Source organism: Lycium ferocissimum, chromosome 4 (assembly GCF_029784015.1).
Source record: "Lycium ferocissimum isolate CSIRO_LF1 chromosome 4, AGI_CSIRO_Lferr_CH_V1, whole genome shotgun sequence".
In the NCBI taxonomy this organism is placed as follows: Eukaryota; Viridiplantae; Streptophyta; class Magnoliopsida; order Solanales; family Solanaceae; genus Lycium; species Lycium ferocissimum.
In genome coordinates, this window is record NC_081345.1 from 22,895,234 (window position 1) to 22,905,754 (window position 10,521).

Consider the following 10,521-nt stretch of genomic DNA (forward strand, 5'->3'; position numbering starts at 1 on the left):
CCAAAGAAATCTGCACTTGTCTGGATCGGATGGCCTCGCACCATTTTATAATTATGATAATGATATTTTAGCTAGGTAGCTGCCCGACAAATGAAAAGGAACTACTCTCTTAGTCCCAATTTATATGGCACTTTTCATTTGTTGAGAGTCTATTTAACTAAATTTTGAAGCTAAATTGCATTAGATTAACTAAATATTTTAACATTAAAATTCATATATTTGAAAACTATAAGAAAAGTACTATAAGTTGCAACTTTTTCTCATATCAATTTGGTGAAAAATACATTTTAAAATATTGATTAAAGTTCATGCAATTTAAATCTTGGAAAGCGAAAAGTTTCACATAAATTGAGACAAAGAGAGTATTAAAAATAGGACGGTGTAAAATAAACTTTAGATCACATAAAGGATTAGACTACTGAAACAATGGAAAGAGCCCGCTTAGAAATGCCTTTGTTTAATTAATCATATTTATGAAACCATCTCTTAATTCTTGAGGAAGAACAATTCAGTCCATAACAAACTGGAATCGAATATATGTATCTTTATTAATTATGTTTTTCCATTTAAATTCAATTCATGTCATCATCATACTAAATGAAAACAAAAGCGAAATAAGTTAAATATATATAAGTACATTAATTGCAATACTACCAATAAAGTTGATTCCATGTGATATACAAACTAGACGAATGTGTGGTTCTAAATTTTCATTCTTAGCGTGTTCAACTAAAGTTATTAAAGATAATACCAAAATTAAGGAAACCAGAAATGTCTTGTTGAGTTGACAAAAACCAAAACACGTGGTCTTGTTCATTTCTATTTCACTTAACCCGTTTGGCCATGAGAATTAATTTTACACTTTTTTCAGAAATCTTTTTTCACTTTCAATACATTCAAACAACCAAATATTCTTTACAAAAACTATAACCAAACACAACTTCATCTTCAACTCCAACTTCAAAATTCCAAATAAAGTAAAAATATTTGGTTTTCATGGCCAAACGCCTACTTAGAACTTAAGAGAGACCAGAAATGTCTTGTTGAGTTGACAAAAACCGAAGCACGTGGTCTTATTCATTTCTCTTTCACTTAGAACCTTTCAAGCATGGAAATATACGTACCATTAATTTGAACATCACTTGAACATTTTTCCCTCTAGAGTATTACTCGATAATTTGGACATAACGTCAATTTGGCAATAATGAATATCATTTGCCAATCAAGTTTTGTTTTGTCCATTAATCTAAGTTGAAATTGAAATAGAGTCTAACGTTGAAAGCCGATGTTGATAGATAGAGGCGGATTCAGGATTTAAATTTTAGGGGTTCAATCTTAAGATTTTTAGTATTGAATTCATTATATTTTTAAAGTTATGGGTTCATATCCACTATTTATTAGAATTTTAATAATTTTTTACATATAAATTATACTCCACGTCGAAAGTAATTGAACCCTCACTTACAATGCTAGATACGCCATGATAGGTCTCTTAATTCTTTTCAGGAAGAACATTTCAGTCAAAAATAAGTCGGAGTCGGACATATATATCTTTACTGATCATATATATGTGGTTCTAGATTTTCATTCTTTGCGGGTTCAACTAAATAAAGATAATTCACCAAAGAGACCTAAATGTCTTGTTGAGTTGACAAAAATCAAAGCACGTGTTCTTATTCATTTCTCTTTCACTTATAGAACCTTTCAAGCTTGGAAACATTCTTACATTTCATTTAATAACTACTTAAAATCCTTTTTTTTTTTTTTACCTCTAGAGTATTACTTGATCGTCATTCGGACATAACTTCAATTTGGAAATAATGAAGTATCAATAACACTGAAGATTCAAGAAGGCAAAGATATTTCTGCTGATTTGAGTTTAAATAATGGCTTTAAATAATTGAGTAAAGCTGAGGATAAAGTGCTTGTTAATCGTGTAGTTTTGACCTTTCCTACAGGTAGGAGGTTTTTTCATACATAATATTTATGCATGTAGCAAATTACTTTATCGTCTGATTAGAAAATTAACCTTATTGTTTAATTCTAAGCGGAAAAGCTAGCTCATGAGGTGGGTATTGTCCAAAATCATATAATGAGACCAATGTCATCAACCCAACAATGTGAGACTCAACATTATCTATACTGCTAATAAAGCTAAAAACCTCTAAAAGCCATTCAAGGTGAAGAATAGAAAGGATCCAGCAGAAATCGAAGGGAATCGATCCCAATATTCAATTTAAGGTTCAGTTGAAAAGGCCCAATCTCGATTTGAAACCCGATCGGGCTCAGAAAATCCAACTATTGATCTTAATTATTGGGCATTTTCATTGCGTTCTCCAAATAGCCAAATGGGTACACAGACACAAACCAAGCAAAAAAATAAGATGAAGAGTTGTGTGGGTCGTGCTGATATTTCAGCATTTCAAGCAAAACATCAGAATTCTTCATCATTTATATGATCTATAGCAACTAAATACAGATCTTTTTGTTTTGCTGCAATTGATCCATGTGTTTCCGTCATGTCCAAATCTTTTGGATCAGTTCCATATGGCAGTTTCCATTCAAAGTGGTAGAGTAACTGAGCGAGAGGAAGTCCAACATTAGCTAAACCAAATAGCATTCCTGGACAAATCCTTCTTCCCGAACCAAATGGAATAAACTCAAAGTGATTTTCTATATAATCAATAGAAGAGTTCTCAAATCTCTCTGGTATAAAAATTTCAGGATCATGCCAAGTTCCAGGATCTCTCGCAAGGGCCCATGCATTGACCAATATTCTAGTCTTAAGAGGTATGGTATATCCGTTCCCTGCATTCCCTAGGAGGTAGAAGAGGAAGTGGAGTATGAAGCCTTAATGTCTCCTTAATCACTAAGTTTAGATATGTCAACTTTTCAAGATCTTCTTCACCATAACTATTCTTTCCCTTAAGGACTCGTCTCACTTCACTTTCGGCTTTGGCCATAATGTTTGGGTTTTTCATCATTTCTGACAATGCCCAAATAATAGTTGTAGATGAAGTTTCACTTCCAGCAATAAACATGTCCTACATCAAAAGGCAACTAAATAAAGACAATAAAATTAACTTCGTACTTAAGGTAAAGTATAACTTAATGAAATTTGGGTACCAAAACATTAAGGAGAAATCTTTTAAGGGGTCTAGAGCTATAAACTTCCAAATTTTCTTATCTTCGCGTTTTTTATGTTGAGCTTGCAAGAATAACCCAATTAGCCTGTAAGAAGTATTATACAACTAATTACTCCAACAGGTGAAATATACATCAAGACCAGACCAGCAAAGATTTTTGCCTTATATAATTGTGTTGTTAGGAGCTAGTAAAGATTAAAAGACATTAACCCTCATCATATATTGTGAATGACTCTTAGTAAGGACTGCCTAAGAAAAAGAAAACGGAAAGGCAGGGTGAACAAAGATTAAGAGAAGGGAGCAAACTTACAAGAATCACAGCTTTAATGTGGTCCATTTGTGATTGGAAATTGAAGTTCGGCGTTCTCCTTAACCCTTAGAAAAACGTCAACCAAATCTTCACCTCCAAACTCATGACTAATTCCCTTTTTCCCAGATTCTTTATTTTCAGTATGCTCATTTAAGATGTCCACCATAAGTTCATCAACCTTCTTATGGGCATTCATCAATCTAGACTTCGCACCACTCAGTTTGTGAAGTAACTTCCATGAAGGGAAGAGATCAGCCCCAAAAAATCCTGCTCCTAATAAGAATACTTCCTTCAACAATTTTATAAACTCATCTTGATCTTTGAACATTTTTCCGAAGGCTGCTCTGCAAGTGACGGAGTTGGTAAACCAAAAGATTTTTCCGGTCATGTTGACTGCAGAGCCCCTCATGGAACGAATTGATGAAATGAGACCCGAAAGCTCATCTTGTCGAATTGCACCAAATGATTTGACCATCTTCGTACTAAGAAGTTGTATGATACAAATTTTACGCATTTATCGCCAGTAGTCACCATATTGGCAAAATGCAATGTCTTTGTTGTTCTAAAGTATGATGTTTGTGGACGTAAGTTGTGCCCTATCAGCAAAGGCGAGATCGTGAGTTTTTAGAACTTGCTTTGCAACACTAGGTGATGATATGACCACCGCTGGAACTTCCCCGAGTTGCAAGTACATTAGAGGTCCGTACCTTTGTGCTAAATTTCTAAGAATGCTATGTGGAAGTCCTCCTCCAATCAAGTGATGCAGACTTCCAATAAGGGGAAGTCTGCGTGGACCTGGAGGCAAACTAATTTGTTTTTCGTTTCTGTTTTTTGATTTTCTCCATTGACTAACTAGAAAAATGAGGGAGGACAAAAAGAGAAGCAATGCCACTAAGCTTGAAAGAAAAGAGTAAAAGATCTCCATTGAACATCAAGTAAAGAAAAGGAAGCTTATGGCCAATAGACTTAACCAAACTTATCAAAGTGGTTTTGTTTCTGGAGCCAACTTAATTGCATCGATCTCTATGTAACTCAAGTAGCTTGCCTTTTGGACTCACCGTAGAACACCTCCCTCAAGCTATAGAGCTGTTATAGCACTAAACAGAATGTTCAATTTTTTAAGCAACACATTAACACTAAATTATGCCTTGGTGAAGGAATTAGGTTGTGATATAATCACTAGCTGTCAAGTTTTTTTTTTTTATTTTTTTATTTTTTTTATTTTTATTTTTACTAGCTGTCAAGTGGAGTAGCAGCTTATTAAAATGGTAGGTTTGTGCAGCCAACATTTACACTGTTCTGCCCACTTTTTCCTAACTTCTTCCTACATCCATAAATCAACTCGTAAAGATCATTCTGATGTTCCCTCACTAATTTTATTATAGGATGGGATAATTTGGTATCCCTTTTCCTAACATAATTTTTGCAAGCTACATAATTTTTGCAAGCTTAACTGAAATCCTACTACTTGTAAAGAATGGAGGTTGTTCCATTCCTATAGGTAAGATATGTTTTTTGTAACCTCTCTGGTTGTACTGTTATTTTCATAAATAAAGTACATCCTTTAACGTTAAAAAAAAAAAAAAAAAAAAAAAAAAAAATCCTAAATATCATTTCGATCTCAGTTTGATGCACATTGTAATTAAATTTATTAGTGCATCAATCAGGGAAAAGTTCCGAATACTCCAGGATGGGTGAACTAAGTTACACCTATATTGCTTAAATTGGAAATGGTGAATGGCTTGAGTCAATAATTGCTAATTGATTATGTTGGATTCTTATGCGCATGTCGTAATTGAATTAAGCTCGATTGTGTAGATAAATGTTGTCAAATTCGCTGGAACACATTTGAGCTTACATTTGGCAAATAAGAGTAAAACTGAAGTCTGACAAGATTGTATGTTTCACAAATATCCTTGATATGCATGCTGCTATGCTAATAGTAATAAAATTTGGATATTTTACAATATTAGTACTTTAGAATGCAACATATTCACTGATGAGGACAAACTTCACCAAACCGATAACCCGAATCAAACCGAGAAAAAAACCCGATTAGTGGTTTAATTTGACTTGGTTTGGTTCTAAAAAAGAAAACCCCACCATCATTGATTTGATTTGGTTTTAACTAAAAAAAAAGGTCAGACCGAATCAAACCAATCCGACATTACATGTAAAAATTTCAAAAATGTTTCATACATAAAAATTTATTAATAATGTAATTTATAAATATTTCTTAAAGTTTTTCATAGTCTTTTTTTATCTTTTAATATATTATTTCAAGCTTGGATTTAGAATTTTGAATGGTCCAATAAATTTTATAGCCCATAGATGTTAGTAATGCAAATATGTTTTTTTTGTGGATTGCCCTTCAAAAGGCACTGATATTTAATTTTTGCCCCTCAAATTGGTGGTCTTTAATTTTTGTCCTTCGCCTAATACCTTGAGGTTCTGGATTCGAACCCCAGCTCAGTAAAAAAAAAAAAAAAGAATTTCGCAAGCTAGAGTTTTGAATGGCCTAACTTTGCTACGAAACTCTACCTTGCGATTTTTTTTGACTGAGTCGGGGTTCGAACCCCAAACCTCATGGTATTAGGTGAAGGGAAAAAATTAAAGAGCACCAATTTGAGGGGCAAAAATTAAAGACCGGTGCTTTGAAGGGTAATCGTGCAAATGATCCACGCTAAATAAGGGTACCTCAACCAAAATCAAATCAATTGTAATGCTAACAAAAGGAATTCAATTCTAACACTAGGAATGACAATAATATTATATCTATATCATCTTTTGGATATTTATTCTTTAGTTTCATATTGATTGAGACAGTGAAAATACATAACTTAATTTTATTTTTTTCTTTAATAAATAGTCATATAGTTAATATTTATTAGCCGTACTTATTTTAGCATGACTTCGTACTTTTAGATTATGATCATTTCTACATGCCTTATAAAATTAGTTGTATTTATTATAGCATTACTTAGTACTTTTAGATTATGATCATTTTATTTTATGCGATTTGGTTACTTTTTTTTTTTTTTTTTTTTTGAATATTTTAGTATAATGTCATCTCTCATATCACATTTTGTGCTATTTTCTTAAAAAATATCTTAATTAGATAGTCGTAACTTACTAGGACTAAATAAATATTTGAAGTAAAAATTATATGTTTTATATGAAGACTTTACCCCAAAAAAACCCGAGAAAATCCAAGGTTGGAAAACCCAACTTTTATTGGTTTGGTTTGGTTTATAGATTTAAAAACTCGATGCAATTGGCTTGGTTTGGTATTTGAAAAATTTGAACCAACCCGGTCCATGTACACTCCTACTTCTCACCATCCCTATATTGTATGAGACAAATGAGCATTTCGATTAGGGTCGGGTTTTATGGTTACGATTCTATCATATATGTCTTCACCTCAGCCAGCAAGTAAGCACTCCAATTTTGGGAGTGCACATATAGACACCTCAACTTGTCCCAACTGACTGTCATGTACACCCAATGCTGACGTGACACATAAAGTTTGGAGGTGTCTAGATGATCATTTTTCAAGTTGGAGCGTTCATCCGACACAGTGTCGACGAGTTAAGGTATCTAGATGTACATTCTTAAAGTTGGAGTATTTAGTTGCTAGCTGCGGCCAAGTTTGAGAGCTTGTTTATATATTACTATAATTTATGCAAAATCCGTGTGTGCAGGAAAGAATTGTAAGGTTATATGAGGAATTTTGCATTCAATAATAACTATCTATGGATAGTTTGTGGCGACTTTAACACTATTCTCAGTGAGGAAAAGAAGCTGGGAGTCAACCCCCACAAATTGAGCAAAAGTATTCCATTTATTGAGTGTCTTAATGACTGTGGACTCTTTGATCTGGGCTTCTCTGAAGGTAATTTCACTTAAGACCTGTTTGAAAAGCCACCCAGGTAATTGGAATTGGGTGTAATTACACAGTTTGGTCTGTTTGTTTGATCAAGTACTTACACAGTTAGGTGGGAATTTGGTGTAATTGAGAGGGTGTAATTACACTCTTCAATTCTCAAAGGGGGTGGGGGGTGGGGTGGGGTGGGGGGCGAGAATTGGGTGTAATTACAGGGTTACTTTTTAGTTTGTTTCTTTTTGTTTATTTTAATTTATTTTTTCTTTCTATTACTTTAATTTCTTTCGATTTTTTTTTCTATTGTTAAAGTAAAATTTCTTTGTGAATGAGGTTATAGACTTATATTTTCCCTTTCTTTTGAATTATTTACTTAAGTTACGTTGGAACTTACTTACGTTGGAACTTACTTATGTACTGTTGGAATTTGACATAAGCGTATTATGTTAAACTGCTTTTTTTTTTTTTTTGGATTTTGAATTTAGGTTATATTTTCAATTTTAAGTTATTGCTTTCACATTGCATGTTGTTTATTTTTCACTTACATTTGATGGAATTTTTGTGTCAAACATTTGAATAATGTTATGGCATTATATTTATAAATATTATCTTTTTTTTCAACATCCAATCCATGACGTTCTCACAAAAAAAAATAGCTTTCTTTTAAGTTTTATAATTAATTAAAATTAAATATTATTAATTACAAAAATATATATCAATTATATTTTTACAATATTAGTTACAAATATATGATTATTAATTAATATATTTTCAAGAAAATGTGTTATTAAATAACTAATTTAATATCATTTATAAAGGCAAATATTTTTTAAATATTAATTTTTAATAATTAATTTTTATTTTTTATAATTAATTTTTAGTTTTAAATTAAACTAACTGTATAATTACACTTATGCAACCAAACAGGACGCTTGTAATTACACTTTAATTACGTTATGACAAATAAACAGGTCGTTGTAATTACACCACTGTGTTCTTTGGGCTATGTAATTACTATCCTAGTAATTAAATTAATTCCAATTACCAGGTGGCTTTCCAAACAGGATAGGGTCTTTTTGGAAAGCCAGCGGGTAATTGAAATTGGTGTAATTACTAGGGTAGTAATTACACAATATTGTAATTACAATGACCTATTTTGTTTGTCATCACATAATTACAGTGTAATTACAAGCGTATTATTTGGTTGCATCAGTGTAATCACATAGTTAGTTTAATTTTTTTTTAAAATTATTATCAAAATTTTAAAATTAATCTTTGAAAAATATGTGCCTTTATAGATGATATTAAATTATGTATTTAACAACACATTATTTCTTGAAAATATATTAATTAATAATCATATATTTGTAGCTAATATTGTAAAAATTAATTGATAGATAACAAATTAATAATATTTTAATTTTAATTTATTATAAAAATTAAAAGCAGACTTTTTTTTAGAACATTATTGATTGGATGTTTGACAAAAAAAATTAATATTTATAAATATAATGCCATAACATTATTTAAATGTTTGACAAAAAATAATCTATTACCTGTAAGTGAACAACATGCAATGTGAATGTTATACCTTGTGGTTTTATGCATTTAGAATCATCCTATGTAAGTTATTTTAGTTTGGACGTCGGGATTTGTCTTCAGAGATTATATGAGATTGGACATGCCTAACTTATGCTTAAAAGTGTTTAAGTTCATGTTTGGTAAGTTACGGAAGGATTGGAGAATAAGTGAACCGAAGTGGGAAGGTTCGTCAAAAGTTGTTTTTGGAAAATATGGTATACGGGTCGTATAACTGAGATATGGTCCGTATTTTAAAATACGGGTCGTATTTAAGGATTTTAAAAATTTTCATCGAAGGCAGTTTTGGAGGTGGTATTATACGGCCAACTATACGGACAGTATAATTTTATACGGCCAGGATGTTGGTCGTATATATATGTAATGTTACACCAACAAATTTTCGCCTTGGTTGTGAGGTATATCTCTTAGCATATGAGGAGTTACGAAATGCGTAACCTATATAAATTCAAGTTCAGAGAGTCTTCTTTCCAATGCAACTAACACATTGTAAATCTGAGATACGCGGCCAAAGTTATGGCCCGTATAATATTATACGACCGGAAATACAAACCATATAATATTATACGACCAACTTATATGAATCGTATAATACAAAGTCGGTGGAAATTTTCAGAATTTAAGAATGATGACCCCTCTTCATTTTAATCATTTTTGACATAACCCCAAGTCCTAGAAACTTCTAGAGACCTCTCCAAACACATCCAAACATATTTCTAAGCCTAAATCAAAGATCAAGGTGAAGATTAAAGTGTTTAGACTTTCCAAGTGAGCTTTACACTTGCCTCCTCTTCTTGAAGATGCTTGGGTGAGTATTTTTAAGGTGGAGTAACCTTGGAATTGAAGTGTTCTTGAATTTTGAGGTAAGATTTCATCTTAGTTCCATGCTTATGAGTTTGTTTGGTACTTATGTTAAGATTTGAGGAGAAGAAATTGGAGAAAAAGTTCAAATATGAAATTGCTGATATTTTGAGTTGTGAATTAACTTGAGTTATAACTATTAGCATGTTTTGAGCATAATCTTGTTATGAGGGATAATAATTATGTTAAAGAAGTGTCATATACAAGTGTATAAGGGTTGTGTTGAAGTTATTGTTATGGATTGATTATGAAAACAAGTTTTGGGATTAAATTGAGTATACTTTGAATGTAATCTTTTGATTATGGAATTGTTGATGTTTCATTGTGGTTTGGGAGTTGTTTTGAGGATTGGAGGAAGTAGAAGATATAAGAGAAATGTTGTCCGATTTTCATTTGCTTACCAATTAATCTAGTTTGACCTTATAAATATTTCAATGACTTACCCTTAGTGCAAATCATCTTGAATGTAGATTTACAAGCTCGGGAGGATAGGCGATAAGTAAATTAAGAAGACTGTCCCTTTCTTTCTTACGGCATGATCTTTTGATACAAACCCATTCACATGATATCCATAATGTCCTTAATTTTTAGAAATGCTAGAAGCTTATGGTTCTTGAGGTTCTTATGATATTGTTGATAATTATCCCATGATTATTGATCTTATCTTATGATTTTTGATCTCATCTTATGGTAGTTGGTCTTATTCATTGATGTTGATCTCATCC

The 10,521-nt window shown here is 31.8% G+C and overlaps 1 pseudogene; it reads right to left on the reverse strand.

Annotated features, from left to right (window-relative positions):
- Positions 1 to 2,434: 2,434 nt before the first annotated feature.
- Positions 2,435 to 4,381, reverse strand: LOC132053832 (premnaspirodiene oxygenase-like; annotated as a pseudogene).
- Positions 4,382 to 10,521: the final 6,140 nt, after the last annotated feature.